This window comes from Miscanthus floridulus, chromosome 12, assembly GCF_019320115.1.
Source record: "Miscanthus floridulus cultivar M001 chromosome 12, ASM1932011v1, whole genome shotgun sequence".
NCBI lineage: Eukaryota > Viridiplantae > Streptophyta > Magnoliopsida > Poales > Poaceae > Miscanthus > Miscanthus floridulus.
This window is the reverse complement of record NC_089591.1, coordinates 37,496,585-37,513,604: the sequence shown is the minus strand read 5'-3', so window position 1 is coordinate 37,513,604 and position 17,020 is coordinate 37,496,585. Positions and strand designations below refer to the sequence as shown.

Sequence of the window (17,020 nt, the reverse complement as noted above, 5' to 3'; positions counted from 1 at the left end):
GCTCACGCATTGTGAGCAATTCTTTTGGGGCCAACTCACGCCGGTGTCACAACGCACATGGATGGCATCCTACCACCTCACTGGAGCGGCCCAGATGTGGTACTATGCCCTCGAGCAGGACGAGGGCATGCCTCCATGGGACTGTTTCAAGGACCTGTGTCGCCAATGTTTCGGGCCTCCTATCCGCGACACCCGCCTGGTGGAACTGGGCCGGCTGCCATTTCACTCTTCGGTGGAGGAGTTCGCCGGTCGCTTACAGGCGGTCCTGGCACACGCCCGGAACATATCTACATGCCAGAAGGCCGAGCTGTTCGTGGGTGGTCTCCTGGACCACATTCGCATGGATGTGGAGATGCGAGATCCCGGCGACCTCCAGACGGCCATGTACTTGGCTCGTGCTTTCGAACGTCGCGCCGAGGCCATGGTGGTGCCTGCGCAGCGTGGCACCCATCCTCCTCAGCAGTCGGGCCCTCCAGCATGGGCTCCCATGGGGGGGGGGTGCTACTCTAGCGGCCGCATCCGCCCTTCCAATGCCGGCATCTGCAGGCTCGGGCACAGCGACGCCTGCTCGGCCGTTTCGACGTTTATCGTCGGCCGAGATGCTTGAACGCCGTCACCAAGGCTTGTGCTATAACTACGATGAGCAGTATGTACGTGGACACGTGTGCCCCCGCTTGTTCTACCTTGAGTCCGCAGACTACATTGATGACGAGGGGCTCAACGCCGCGGACGCCGATGTGGCTGCACAACCCGAGGAGTCGACACCTCCGGGGGGCACTATTAATGCCCTTGTTGTTTTAGTGTACGCTCTTGCAGGGATCCGAACCTACCCACCTTGCTGCTGCCGGTTGTGGTCAATGGGGAACGCCTCCTCGCCCTACTGGACATGGGTTCCACCCACACCTTCCTCCAGGGTACCGTCATGCGCCGCCTAGGGTTCGTTCCGTGGGGGCGCCCACCTTCTTGTCACCGTCGCCAATGGCGAGCGTGTGCCATGTGAGGGGATCGCTCATGACGTCCCTATCACCATCGGCGGCGAGTCTTTCCCCGTCACCTGCGTCAGCCTCACGCTCGGCTGCTTCGACTTCATCCTCAGCGTTGGCTTCCTTGAGACGTTGGGTCCCCTGCTCTGGGACTTCGAGGGCCTGACCGTGGCCTTCCAGAGGGACGGCCGACGCGTGACGTGGCAATGCGTTGGCGCCCCCGGTGCTCCGACGAATCACCAGCCCCTGGCTGTGGTCACGGCTGACCCGCACCACCCGATGCTGGAACATCTACTGCTACCTCATGGCCTCCCTCCAGCGTGGCCCTACGACCACCGCATCCACCTCCTACCTAGGACCGCGCTGGTGGCGGTGCGCCCTTACCGGTACCCGTAGCTATAGAAGGATGAGTTGGAGCGGCAGTGTGCCGCCATGTTGGAGCAGGGCATCATCCGGCTGAGTACATCCCCGTTCTCCACGCCGGTGCTGCTAGTCAAGAAGGCGGACAGGTCATGGCGCTTCTGCATCGACTATCGAGCGCTCAATGATAAAACGTCCAAGGACAAATTTTCCATCCTGGTGGTTGATGAACTCCTCAACGAGCTTCACGGGGCTCGCTACTTCACCAAGCTTGACTTCCAGTCGGGCTACCACCAGGTGTGCATGCACCCAGCGGACGTCGAGAAGACCGCTTTCCGTACCCACCACGACCACTTCGAGTTCCTGGTGATGTCGTTTGGGTTGTCCAATGCCCCGGCTACTTTCCAGGCGCTGATGAACGACGTCCTCCATCCCTTCCTCCACAGGTTCATGCTGGTTTTCTTCGATGACATTCTGATCTACAGCACATCGTGGTCCAAGCATCTCCAGCACATGGGCCTCGTCTTCACCGCCTTGCGAGCTCACGGCCTCTACCTAAAGAGGTCGAAGTGCTCCTTCGGGACCCTCTCCGTCGCCTACCTCAGCCATGTCATCTCCGCCGACGGCGTCGCTATGGACAACGACAAGGTGGCCGTGGTCGCCTCTTGGCCGACACCTCGCTCCCCACGGGGTGTGCGCGGCTTCCTCAGGCTCGCCGGCTACTACCGAAAGTTCATCCACGACTTTAGCTCCATCGCGGCGCCACTCACGCGTCTCCTGCGTAAGGAGGCATTCGTCTGGATAGCAGAGGCTGCTGAGGCCTTTGCCGCCCTCAAGCAGGCTCTTTCGTCAGCCCCAGTTTTGCAGATGCCGGACTTCGCGTGCCAGTTCCTGGTCGACTGCGACGCGTCGGGCATGGACTTCGGTGCCGTTCTGCACCAGGGGTCGGGCCCCCTGGCCTTCTTCAGCAGGCCATTTGCTGCACGTCATGTCAAACTGGCGGCCTATGAGCGTGAGCTAATTGGCTTGGTGCAAGCGGTGCGGCATTGGAGGCCGTGATTGTGGGGGCGTCGCTTCCTCGTCCGCACCGACCACTACAGCCTAAAGTTCCTCCTGGACCAATGGCTTTCCATGGTTCTGCAACACCAGTGGATTAGCAAGTTGTTCGGGTTTGACTTCACAGTGGAGTATCGTCCGGGCCGGCTCAATTCGGCGGCCGATGCGCTGTCCTGTCGCAACGAGGACACTACAGCGGTGTGCACCTTGTCGGGACCATCCTTCACCCTCTTCGATGACATCAAGAAGGCCACCACCGACGACCCCGTGGCGCGCGGCCTCCTGCAACAGCAGGACGACACCCACCTGGAGGCACCGTGGGGGACCGTGGATGGCTTCCTCCTCCATGGCAAGCGCGTCTATGTTCCCGATCTGGGGGACCTGCTCCACCAAGTGGTGGCCCTAGCCCACACCACCGGGCATGAGGGTGTTCAGAAGACCCTTGTGCGACTACATCATGATTTCTACATCCCCGGCGACCGCAAGCTTATGCAGGATTTCGTCCGCTCCTACGACGTGTGCCAACGCAACAAGGCACCGACCACATAGCTGGCTGGCCTCCTCCAACCCCTGGACGTGCCATCACAGGTGTGGGCCGGCATCTCCATGGACTTTATCGATGGCCTTCCCAAGGTGCATGGCAAGTCGGTGATCTTGACGGTGGTGGATCGGTTCTCCAAATACGCTCACTTCATCGCCCTCAGCCACCCCTACACCACCGAGGCGCCCTCAGCCACCCCTACACCGCCGCCTCGGTTGCCCGTGCCTTCTTCGAAGGGATTGTGTGGCTACATGGCTTCCCCAACTCCATTGTCAGCGATCGCGATCCGGTCTTCACCAGCAACCTGTGGTGTGACCTCTTTAAGCTTGCGGCTATGAAGCTGCGTTTGAGCATGACGTTTCACCCTTAGACCGACGACCAATCTGAGGTCGTCAACAAGGTGATCGCGATGTACCTTCATTGTGCGACCGGTGACCGCCCGCGCTCATGGGTGGACTGGATTCCGTGGGCGGAGTACTGCTACAACACATCGTTTCACACGGCGCTCCGGGCGATGCTGTTTGAGGTGGTCTACGGCCGGCCTCCGCCGCCCCTCCTTTCCCACAGAGAGGGGGCCGCTGACACGGAGGCCGCGGACACCATGCTCCAGGACCGGGACGCCTTCCTGGTGGAGGTCTGGGAGCGCCTTCTTCAGGCGCAACAGCATGCCAAGCGCCGCTACGATGAGCATCATCGCGCTATGTACTTCAACATCAGCGACTGGGTACTCCTTCGTCTGCTCCATCGACCCACCCACACTCTCACAACGCTGGCAAAGGGCAAGCTGCGGCCACGATACAGTGGCCCTTTCTAGATCCTGGAATGTATAGGCCAGGTGGCCTACCGCCTGCAGCTACTAGAAGGTGCACGTCTCCATGACGTTTTTCATGTTGGCTTGCTCAAGCAGTGGAGGGGTGATCTCCCCACGGCTACGGCGGCCATGTCGCCTGTTCAGGATGGGCGCCTGCTGCCAGCTCCGGAATGTGTTTTGCGTGATCAGCTCCGCCATGGCGATTGGAAGCTGCTGGTCAAATGGCACGGACTTCCCGACGATGATGCGACATGGGAACCGCTCGATGACTTCAATACTCTTTACCCTGATGTCCAGCTCGAGGACGAGCTGTTTGTCGGGACGGGAAGAGATGTTATGACCGGGCTGCAGTATTCTAGGCGCAAGCCCATTAGTGGCTAAGAGAGCCCGTTAGCATATTTAGTTTTATTTCTCAATTTTATTCATGGAAGTATAAATACATGTAATCAGGCACAATTGGTTTTTAAGCAAGAGTAATCATATTACTCGGCTTCCTTAGGGAGTCGGAAGTTTGCCCTAGTCGCCTCTGTTCTCTTCCTTGCGCGCGAGATCACGGCGCCCTGCCGCCGATCCTCCATCTTCAAACCACGTCCAACCATCACCCATTCGTACAACCTTCGATCCATTAGAGGGAGAGCACTAGTCCATACCACTTTCTACATAGGCTGCATCATGCAAATTCAAGAATAAGACTCTGAAAGACTGGTTGGAGCAATTGTTGTTAGAGGTCAATATTGTTTATTTTCCCTTTACATTGGCAATTATTTATGAGCATGGCAAGTTTTATATGTTGAATTTTGTTAATTTGTGGTGATTATTTTCTGACAGCTTATTTCCCTGAACTACACCTCCGTTGGAAGTTTCCATTGAGTGCTGTCTACACTAAAAGATATGGAGATGATCCACCAGGTAGAAGCTTACTAATCTGTTTAACATAACAGTAATCAGTATAACCATAGTGAAGGCAGAATGCCAATCTGACTTAAATTATGTTTACACAGGGATTACAAATATATAGAGCCTTAGCCTAGGAAGGCCAGGGGCTAAGCCCACATAGGGTGGCGCATAGTAGAGTAATTAGGAGTAACTAACACAATAACCAAGGAGACACTATGGTAATCTAACACCCCCCGCAGTTGGAACGTCGCTAGAGCGGACATTCAGATTGGAACGAAATTCTTGAAACACAGTAGAAGGAAGACCCTTGGTGAAGACATCAGTGAACTGGGAGGTGGTGGGCACATGAAGCACATGGACAGCACCAATGGCAACGCGTTCTTGGACGAAATGGAGGTTGATTTCCACATGCTTGGTGCGCTGATGTTGTACAGGGTTGGTGGAGAGGTAGATGGCACTGATGTTGTCATAGTAGATGATGCAGGCGAAGTCGAGTGGGTGGTGTAGTTCCTGGAGAAGCTACCGCAACCAGGAAGCTTCAGCGACACCGTTGGCGACAGCACGGTACTCTGCCTCAGCGCTAGAGCGAGAGACAGTGGGCTATCGTTTAGAAGACTAGGAGACAAGGCTGCCACCTAGGAATATAGCATAACCAGAGGTGGATTAGCGAGTGTCTGGGCAGCTAGCCCAGTCAGCATGAGTGTAGACGATGAGCTGTGTCGGAGAAGTCTGAGGAATAATGAGACCATGATCAAGAGTACCCTGGAGATAGCAGAGGATCCATTTGGCAGCAACAAAGTGAACCTCCCGAGGATCGTGCATGTGAAGGCAAACTTGCTGGACGGCATAAGCAATGTCGGGCCAGGTGAAGGTCAAGTACTGAAGAGCTCCCACAAGGCTACGGTAGGCTGTGGGATCAGCAACAGGAGGGCCATCATCAGTAGAATCCTTGGCGCAGGTATCAACAGGGGTGGAGCATGGTTTGCAGTCACTCATGCCATGGCAAGCCAGGATGTCCAGAGCATATTGGTGCTGGGAGAGAAATAAAGTGTCAACCCGTCGTTGGACTGCCATGCCAAGGAAGTGGTGAAGTGGGCCAAGATCCTTCATGGTGAATTCCTTCATCAGAGCATCAATGACCCGACGAAGGAGCTGCTGGGAGGAGGCAGTGAGCACAATGTCATCCACATAGAGCAGCAAATAAATGGTCTCTGTACCACAATGGCAATTAAAGAGAGATGTATTTGATCTTGCTTCAGTGAAACCCAGGGAGAGCAGGAATGAAGCAAAACGGCTGTACCATGCACGGGGGGCTTGCTTTAAGCCATAGAGAGATTTGTTGAGCCTGCAGACGTGCTGAGGAAGAGCTGAGTCGGCAAACCCTGTTGGCTGAGAGCAGTACACTATTTCTGAAAGAGTCCCATGGAGAAAAGCATTTTTGACGTCTAGTTGATGAATTGGCCAGTCCCGGGAATGAGCCAAAGTGAGGACTGTGCGAACAGTTGCAGGTTTGACAATGGGGCTGAATGTTTCGTCATAGTCAATGCTGGGATGCTGTGTAAAGGCGCGAAGAACCCAACGAGCCTTGTATCTGTCCAGCGAGCCATCAGCGTGAAATTTATGTTTGAAAATCCACTTACCTGTGACCACGTTGGCCTTGTTGGGGCGAGGAACAAGGTTCCAAGTGTGATTTTCCATGAGAGCAGCATATTCATCTTCCATGGCGCGACGCCAGTGAGGATCAGCAAGGGCGTCGTGGCAAGACCGGGGAATCAGGGACAGAGCCTCGGCGTGGAGATGGAGGCGCAGCTGTATGTATCCAGACTTCCCACGGTTCATCATGCCATGAGTATTATCGACCGGTGGGATGGGGACAGCACCAACAGGACATGGAGGATCAGCTTTGATGAACCGTGGTGGAGATGGGATGATGTTGGAGTGGCGAGGAGGAGCGGCAGCTGGTGGTGGTGTCGGCGGTGAAGGAGGAGCAGCTGGTGAAGGGCGCCGGGAGTAGACGTTGTTGAAACGGGAAGTAGGAGGGGCCACAGGGGGCACCGGGCTGCTGCCAGAGGCGGCATAGGGGGTGCTGCTAGGGCTGGGGCAACTGCTAGAGGCAGCACAGGGGGTGCTGCTGGGGCCGACGGGAGCACCTAGGAGGGCGCTGAAGGCACCGTTCGTGGCTGTTGTGCCATGGGCGGTGCGTGCCGAGGCGCGGAGAAGCCTGGTGGAGGAGGCCGGGATGCTGGCCTAGCCGGGCTGAGGGGCCAGAGCACCGACGAGGTGTCGTCAGGCAACTCAGACGTAGCCTGCGGCACGGTCTGCAGAGGGGCATCGAGAGGCCGCACAGATGTACCTGCAGAAGGTGAAAGAGCTGGTAGAGGCTCATCATTAGTTACAAAATCAAGCTCTTCAGGAGGTGAGGTCCGGTGTCCAGAGAAAGGAAAAGTCGTCTCGTCAAAGATGACATGATGAGAGATGATGACACGGTTGGAGGTGAGGTCGAGACACCGGTAGCCTTTGTGATCGGGGGAGTAGCCGATGAAGACACACAAAGTGGAGCGTGTGGCAAGTTTGTGGGGGTGGTGGCAGTGAGGTTGGGATAGCAGGTGCACCCAAAAACTCAAAGTTCATGGTAAGAGGGTGGAGTACCATGGAGTGCGAAGAAGGGAGTAGTCATGTTGAGGGTCTTGGTGGGAAGACGGTTAAGAACATATTTGGTAGTGGAAAGGGCGTCAGCCCAGTAGGAGGGGGGCATGGACGCTTGGAAGAGTAGCGTGCGGATGACATTGTTAGTGGTGCAGAGGGTGTGCTCAGCTTTGCCATTTTGCTGAGAGGTGTAGGGACATGACATGCAAAGAGAGACACCATGAGAGAGGAAGAAGATGCGGGAGATAGAATTGTCAAACTCGCGACCGTTGTCACATTGGACAGATTTGATGGGGCACCCAAATAGAGTACAAACATACGTGAAGAAACTAGAAAGAGCGGAAAAGGTGTCAGACTTAAGGCGAAGTGGAAAGGTCCATAGAAAATGAGAAAAATCATCAAGGATAACTAAATAATATTTGAATCCAGATACACCGAGAACAGGCGATGTCCATAAATCACAATGTATCAGATCAAATGGTTTGGAAGCCCTCGACGAAGAACTAGTAAATGGAAGACGCACATGACGTCCTAGCTGACAGGCATGGCATAAATGGTCATCAATAGGCTGACTACAGGCGATCGAAGAAGAGTGAGTGAGGCATTGAAGAGCTTCCTTGCCGGGGTGACCAAGACGACGGTGCCAGATGGACGATGAAGGAGTGGCGACAAGAGTGCAGGGAGCAGAAGGCATCGATGGTAGCTACAAGGTGTAGAGGGGCCCCGAGCTGTTACATTGAAGGAGGACGTTCCTGGTACAAAGATCCTTCACAGAAATGCCAGAAGGGTCAAACTCAATAGAAACATGATGATCAGTAGTGAATTGGCGAACTGATAAAAGGTTTTTAATAATGCCAGGAGCAAGAAGAACATTGTTAAGGTGAAAAGGACCAGGAATGATCGAGTAGCCAGTGCCAACAACAGGGAGAGTGGCACCGTTACCCACCACGACGGAGGAGGGAAAGGGAGAAGAGGATGTGTGGGTAACAATACCAGGGTTGGAGGCGATGTGGGAGGAGGCGCCGGAGTCAAAAACCCAGTCCGTGCTGTTTGGCGGAGTGGGTGGAGTGAGCGAGACGGTGCTGAAAGCCTGGGCGAGGGAATGAGGATCCCAGGGAGACCACGCTGGAGGTGGCGCATGAGGAGTAGGTAGCAGTGCCGGTGAGTAGAGGCCCGGCCCTGGTGGAGGTGCCAGGTAGCCAGGGGAAGGCACGCCAGCCATCATGGCGTGCTGCTAAGGAGGAGGGACGCCGGCGCGTACTGGTGGAATGCGAGGACTGCCAGGCGTGGGGCCGGGCCACATGTGAATGGATCCGGACCACGGGTTGTAGAGGGACGGCCACTGGGTGCCACCTTGGTTGCCCTAGTTGCGCTCGCCGTGGCGACGCCAGCCACGGCCACTGCCTGAAGATCCCCTACCGGTAGGGAGCACGCCCTGAGGATGTGGGGGGCGCGGAGAGGCAGAACTGGGTGCCGGTGTAGTGGAGGGCGGCCTGCTTGATGAGGAGGCGAAAAGGGCAGAAGGAGCCACTGAGGGCTGCACCATGTTGAGCTCGGCGAGACGAAGATCAGTGCGGACGTCCGCAAACGGAGGGAACGACTTCTGCCGAGTGATGAGTTGAGCCATGAACTGGAACCGCTCATTGAGGCCCCGCAGGACGTTCAGCACCAGTGTGCGGTCGTTGAGGGGTTCACCAAGATCAGCGAGGGCGTCAGCCATGCCCTTCATCTTGCGGCAGTAGTCATCAACAGAGAGATCGCCTTGAGAGAGGTTGCAGAATTCAGCATCAAAGGAGCAAAGCCCGGGACTCACAGTTCCCTAGGAATTGCTGCTCAACCCCGAGCCAAGCCACTCGAGCAGTGACACCAGTCAGTGCTCGTGGATGATGTCGAGGAGGTCGGTGGAGATGCTGTTGAAGATCTAGGAGACGACCACGCAGTCCATGCGGTACCAGACCGGATCGGTGGGGCAGGGAATCGTCGCTGAGGACATGGTCCTTCAGGGAGTACCGACCAAGAGCAAGGAGAAGGTAGCCGCGCCACTTGGAGTAGTGGGTGGACTTGAGGTCGAGGACTGATGGGGACCAGATACTTGATGTTCTAGGACGACGCTAGGCCTAGCTGTGCAGGTGCGCAATAGCAGCAGCCTTAGAGGAGACAGAGTGCTCGTCGTCGTCGTGGGCTTCATCGTTGTGGATGGCCTCCAGATGAAGTCGCTCCCGGATGGCAGCCGCTTGCGCTTCCAGGGCGTCGGCCTGTGCGCGCTCCTTGGACAGGGCATCGGCAGCAGCACTGGACGCGCTCCTGGGCGGTGGCAGGCGGACTTGAGAAGGTCCGCCTCCTTCTAGGAGCTGGACGGCGCGCTCGGTGTTGGCCGCTCGAGTGGCGGTGGCTTCTTCCTCGAGCCAGCAGGGCGGTCGCGGTGGCATCGTCGCGCAGCAGGGCCGCGTTGGCGGCAGTAGCAGTGGACTGCGGCAGCCGAGGCAGCCGGTGCTGGAATCGCCGGTGAGAGGAGGCGGTGCGGCGGCTGAAGTGGCCATGGACGCGAGCGGAAGCAGAGGAGAGGAAGGGGCGGAAGCAGCGTGCAGAAGCAGAGGAGAGGTGGGTGGGAGAGGAAGGGTCGGCACAGGACCCGAATTAGGCGTCTGATACCATGAAGGCAGAATGCCAATCTGACTTAGATTATGTTTACACAGGGATTACAAATATATAGAGCCTTAGCCTGGGAAGGCCAGGGGCTAAGCCCACATAGGGTGGCGCATAGCAGAGTAATTAGGAGTAACTAACACAATAACTAAGGAGACACTATGGTAATCTAACACATAGTAATATTTTTCTTACTCCAATTTTTGTGCAAAAGGTAATGCTGGCATACCATATTGGCTATTTCCACAAGAAAATAACATAGGGTTAGTTGCTTCGGATTTCAACTTAGGCTTGAATACTCCGGCATTTAGTGGGTCTAAATACTAAAATACGGTATGGATCCCAATCAGTAAATGGAAAAATTAGACAACACAGTACCAAAACGTTGTTAAATGCTAGGGAGAAGGCATTGCTAGAATCTAGTATTAAGCCATCATGCCTTTTGATGGTGTTAGAATGCATCTGGATTGTAGATTCTTTTTCTATGAAGTTTCTTTGACCTAGTCTTTTAGATATCCATATTTATCACCCCATATGTTCTGAAATAACAGCTTTTACCTTTGACAAATGACCATTATTACAGATAAATATATGTACTCCCTCTTTTCCAAATTGTAAGCCGTTTTGGCTTTTCTAGGTATATTGTTTTTGCTATGCACCTAGATATACGCTATGTCTAGGTACATAGGAAAAACTATGTACCTAGAAAGTATAAAACGACTTATAATTTGGAATAGAGGGAGTATATTAAACTATGAAGTTGATGCCATGATATATATTATGATACATGTTTTGAAACTAAAAAAAAACTAGACAAACCTAGGAGGAACTAGGTGGTATTTTATTAAGAAGAAAATAGGTACCCAAGTTTGCCTTGACAAGGACTTGAATCTGGGTGGTTTGGGTCTACATCCACACCCTTGAACAACTGAGCTAGCTTAGCTTCCTCTGTGTTTTGAAACTATAATATTTCTAAATTTTTGCTGGGGTGTTGCTATGGGAAATTGGGAAGTGATGGTCAAAGTTGCATGCTGGAGACCATGCCTTGTTCAAAGCGTGATATCTTTTTGAACAGAGGGAATAAGTTTCTTGAGTAAATGATGCAGGTCAAAGAGAGTGTGCAGATAAAGCAAGGCTTCTCCAAAATACAGAATAATCTCCATGATATGATAAAAGTCCTTAACCTAAACCAAGAGGCAACAAATATTTTGTCAGTGGTAAGAACTTATCTTTTTTCTATCTGATCTTTTGATTCACCTAAGCAAAAATCTTTAGCATCTTATATATAAGTTCTTCATTGACTACTTGGAAGTTGACTAAAGTGTCGCTAATAGTCCCCACATAACTAATGTGTTTCTAACTATGACTATTTCTCATTGTTTCTCAGATTACTGATGCTAAATATGCATGGGTTTATCTTACATTGTTTGAGACACTTCTTCAGAAGAATATCAGTCATGATCCATCGGAAACAATATTTTTGCATACGGTGTTTCTTAAATTTCAATCATGGCTGAGTGCACCGCTCCAAAGGATCAAGCAATGTGAAAGGTGTTTCTTCTGATCTTGCACTTTCATGGTCATCGAAGTTCAGATGTAGAGCTACAATATCAGCTGCTGTCAATGCTACTATGCTAGGACATTATTCTTCTTGATGCTCCCATTGGCTGTATTCATTTTTGCTCTGAATGAATTCAGCAATCTTAGAAAGTATATTACCGTCACATTTGGGTGATTATTTTATGAATGAAGTATGCTATGACTTTGATGCGTAGCTTTGTTTTCTGTTTCATATTTGTTTTAAACACATTTGAACATTGTACTATGTTGTTATAATATAACTACTTCTAGGTTTGTTCTAATTCAAACTATGTTATGTTTGACCAAATTTATAGGAGGAAATATCAACATCTAGGACACCAAATTAGTATGATTATACCAATTATGAAATAAATTTGCACAATTTACTTATTTGGTGTTATAGATGTTAATTATTTTGATAAACTTGGTCAAAGCTAAAATAGTTTGACTTAGGAAAAACCCAGAAGTTGCTAGATTTTGGAATGGAGGTAGTACCAAAGTTGTCAGCGGACAGTTAGGATTAGCTAATTTTCCGCTTTTGAAAATGAAGTTAGCTCCTTTATAAATGATACAAGCTGGAAAGGGAATCAGAGAAACCTTGATTTTTGTCACATCTGCTCACATCATGCCCTAGCTCTATTTGTATGTTGATTGTTGAACACTGTATAGGTTAAAGAAGTTTTGGGTCCTAGAGGTGTGATTTACTACTGTTTACCCTGTTAATCATGAGGTTAGTTGAATTTTTATTATAATTTAGAAAATATTATCTAGATCTGTCCTGAAGGTTTTTTTTCCCAAGAAAATACAAAAGTTGTGGCTAAGATTTGGATTCGACCCCTCCACTTCTTAAACATGTGCAGTTTTCTAAATCTTAATTAGAGATACAGTACAAATGAGAAAGATACGGGATTGGTTTTTTGAAGCATGCACATTATACCGTCTGTACGTCCACACATGATGCACCACTCCCTCGAAAATTAAATTAAAATTAAAAATACCTCCACCCACCCAGAAGTGGTTATTTCCTACATAATGAACTTTGATATTATAAATGATCTACAAAAATTATTTCCCCCTTCAGTGTACATGTATTTTCCTCTACATATTGCATATCTTGATATTTGCTGTTCTATCGAACTCATTTTGTTGAAACATATCTTACTCCTTGAGTTTTGAAAATTTGACAGCCCTGATCTTCACTGTGTCTCAACCTACTATTCTTCGAAATATGCATCTAAGATATTTGCAGTTTTGGATATTATCCCGGTAAGTTCCTTCTTTGTGGTGCTAGACAGTGAAACACAACCTTTGTTTATCGTTGGTTAAGCAAGTTCTTCACTTTTATTTGCGTGAGATACGTTGAACCTTTTTATCAGTTTGTGGTCCATTATCCTTCTGAATCATATGAATTATAAGGAAGCATTAGAAATATAGGTACTTGTGCTGATTTTTCTCCAACATTGCCAGGAAAAATTGCTTAAAATTTCCAATGCTGTGGATTATGCAAATGCAGAACGGCCTACTCATCTAGTAAATCGCATCAACCAGGAAGCATTGCAAGAGCTCATGCAGGTATTGGCTGTATAGTTATACCTAGCTAATCCTTTTGGTATTATCAAGTTTCTAAGTTAGTTAAAGCATAGAAAGTTTATGCACCATCTATTTATTCTTCTAAAACCATATGCTCAAGTCCAGTTCTTGTTAGAGTATCTTGGGATATCTCCAGATATGGTAGATTAGGATTGTGTAATCCTGGCTTGCCTTATCTCTAAGGGAGGCTTCCCCCTAAGAAATGTACTCCTATATAATCCGTCCACGAGCGCTTGAGGTTCTTGTGACCTTTGACTGAAGGTCCCTGGCGGTGACCCTCCATTTTTCATGTGGAGCGGCGTCATATTGGTGTGCGGGTGATGAGGAGATCCCCTCCCTCGTGTGGAGAAGATCTGTAGTGTACATGTCAAGGTGATCGGAAGAGTCGGGCTTTCACTTTGCGGCACAGCATGTCTGCTGTTTTTTTTTTGCGTGAAAATTAGATTATGTTGACAAACATGATCAATTTATACTTATTTGGCATGTTGAGCAGAACAATTGTGCTGAATCATGACAAACCTGATAATTTATGTGTTCTATAAGAGTGAGAAAAACTGATCTGAAGATGTTAGTTGTCTTGCAAGATTAGACGTAGTTCAACTTTGTGGCATGTTCTCTTTTTCATTTTGTCTTTTTTCCCCTCTTTCATCCTGATGATTTCATACGTCCTACTTTTTCTCGAACAACATACGTCCACTTCATATGAAGAATTTAGGTGGATGGCTCAAGCAGATGATAAGAAAGGAACTAGCGATTCAGCTTGAAGGAAAATTGAAGTGCTTATCATCTTATGGTATGAAACCGACCTACATTGACTTACACTCTTAACTATTGTGAACATATATTATTGTTATTGTTTAAGTCTACTTGTTTCCACTTAACACTTGATACTCCCTCTGATCCCTAATATATGTCCATTTGGACTTGGGACAATAATCAAGGTGAGTGGTACAGTGACCCTATTTCCCATTAATCATTACTAAAGATAGGTGGCAGGTTTACTGCATTGATTAGTGCGCATTTAAATCGGCAGGCAATGAATAATGAGGCAAAAAACAATACTGGAGTTACAAGGGACATATATTTTGTGCATCTGAGAGAGAGTTATATGCAATTATATTGGGATCGGAGAGAGTACTACACATCTAAGCTTCAAATCAACCCTAAATATGACTCTTTAATCTTATATGTTCTGCAAGCCTGCTACTGAAGGTGTGAATGAGGCAACCAGTTGCTGGATATTTACTCTTATTTCAATGAGATAGTGGCTATGTATTAGAAGATAATACATACATATATGCCATTCTTTTAGGAACTATATGCACAGTTTTCTTATTTGTAATTTTACTTTTGAGAAACTGGATTGGCTGTGTTTTCTAAGCTACACTGCTGGCAGGTGACATGGAGGCCAACCTCAACTCTTTGTCAAACTTTATGCTTTTCCAGATGATGCAGAGGATGGAATTCATTGAGGTGATTGTTTGAATTATTATTTTAGTTTCCTTTTGAAATTTATCAATCACATTTATTTTCAGTTAAGTTAAGAAGACAATTCCCTGGAAATTACATGGTTATGTTCCACACTATTGTTTTTCCTATTTAAGATGCACAGGAACATGTTAACATTTTTGCCAATGGATAAAAAGGACAGGCCCAGTGCCGAAGGCTCCCACATGAGTGGGGTCTGGGAAAGAGAAAAACTGAGGCAAGCCTCTCCCACAAAATCTACGAAAATGCTACTTCGAACCCATGACCTAGTGACTCAGTGAGACAGCTCTCATCACTCCACAAGGCTTGCCCTTCTTACAGTTTTGCCAATGGATGTACGTGGAATTAAAATTATGGTTTCTCTTATGAAACCTGAATAGAAGTAGAGCTATTTTGTATTTATCAGATAAAGCGGCTATATTCTAGTGACCAGTTAGGTTTATTTATTGGGGTGATCAATCACAGAGATTAAACTAATAACAGTATTAGATTTTTTTTCTTGAACGACGCTGGAGAGCGGTGTCCTGTGTGTCATTTTATTGTTAAAGTACAAAGGGAGATGCTAGAACAGCCCCTCTGAAAAAACAGAAGTACAAAAAACGGGCTAGACAAAACAAAAGTACAAAAAAAAGGCTTAACAAACTCCACACACGAAACAAAGGAGACGACCGAAAACTGCCAGGCCACTACCAAGAAGCTGAGAAGATCTTGCAGTGAAGTAGCACCCGTCAAGCACCATAGACTGCATTTCCTCTGCCACAAAATTCAGCAGGTTCTGAATATTTGGCCTCCCTCAAACACACAAGCATTCCGGTGCTTCCACACCTCCCAAGAGACTAGGATAATTAGAGAATTGTGTAAGACATACACATAATCTGCTGCTCTCCAAATCTCTTTGCTGCAGATTGGGAGATCAAGCTGGTCAACTTGGCTGTCCAGTCTCTGCTGCTGTAGCAGTATGGCAATAGGTCACCTCTAGTACAACAGTTGGTGGCTAGTACATCAGTCATATCTTGGTAGTGGGCTGATCTAAGCTTTGTACTGCTAGTACTAGGAGTAGTTGGGGCTGTCCTCAGCAATATTCATGTGTACCTCATAGTTGGTACATGAGTTGTAAATATATCTCACCTAAGGCAATGCAAAGGGGCAGTTCAGTTGCCACATTCAGAGTTCAGAGCTGCTACAGCAGCTCGTGTAGTGTGTGAGTGCTGAGCTCAACTCCTTCTACCTCTAGCCATAGTGAGTGTGTGGGTGTGCTGGTAAGCCAGCTGCTTACCTGTGCAGGGCAGCAAGGGACCAATAAGTGGTATCAGAGCCGTACAACGGCGTAGCAGGACTAACCGCCGGTGATGACAGGTGACAATGGCTCGGAGACAGGCGACAGCAGCGGTGCTGCTGGGGTTGCCAGCCACGGCAGGAGGTCGTTGTGCGCACGATGCGGGAGGTCAGCGGCACCAATTAGCCGGTTGACTCGCACCAACTATGGCGAGTGAGCGGTGACCATGAAGGTCAAGCTCAGAGCCCAACGACTCTGGAATGCCGCAATGGGGGCACCGACAACGAGGAAGACGGCATGTCAGCGATGGAGGCTATCCTCGCTCTCGTGTCGACGGGGTACAGGGAGCCGTAGGGGGCAAAGAAGACTGCTAAGGAGGCGTGGGAGGCCATTGCGGCGATGCGCGTCGGTTCTGACCACGCAAAAGAAGGCGACGTCCCAACTGCTGAAGCAGGAGTACGCCAACCTCAAGTTCCGCGATGGAGAATTAGTGGAGGACTTCTCCCTCCGCCTGCAGTCACTCATTAACAAGCAAGGGAGCCACGTCGTCACCATCAACGAAGAGGAAGCGGTCTCTAAGTATCTCCACTCCGTGCCAGTGAAGTACATCCAGATCCCTCTCTTCATAGAGACGATGCTAGGTCTATCCACCCTAACCATTGAGGATGTGACCGGCCGCCTGCGGGTGGTGGACGAGCACATGGAGCAGGCCACGACAACGACGGACAGCGGCAAGCTGCTATTGACAAAGGAGTGGCCTACCCAGATGAAGGAGAAGTCTAGGGAAGCCTCCTCTAGCCGCGGTGGCGACGGCAAGCGCCACGACAAGGCTTCTTCGGAGAAGAAGAAGAAGGTCGACCCCAAGGCCTGTCGACACTGCGGGAAGATAGGGCACTAGGCAAAGGAGTGCCCAAACCACAAGCAGGAGAAGAAGGCCGAGGCACATCTGGTGCAAGCTGATGATGATAATGATGAGGCCACTCTCCTGATGGCGTCATTTTGTGCACTGCACGACATCGAAGCAGAGGAGAAAGCAGAGGTGGCGGCGATGGCGGAGTAGGGAAAGGCTCTAAAGGCTGTCGACCTCGACGAGCCATGCACCCAAGTCCACCTTGGACGTGTGGGTGGCGAGCAGGAGCAGAGGT

At 50.1% G+C, this 17,020-nt stretch overlaps 1 pseudogene; it reads left to right on the top strand.

Moving 5' to 3' along the window:
• Positions 1 to 17,020, top strand: part of LOC136495715 (uncharacterized) — a 59,207-nt pseudogene that overhangs the window by 5,779 nt on the left and 36,408 nt on the right.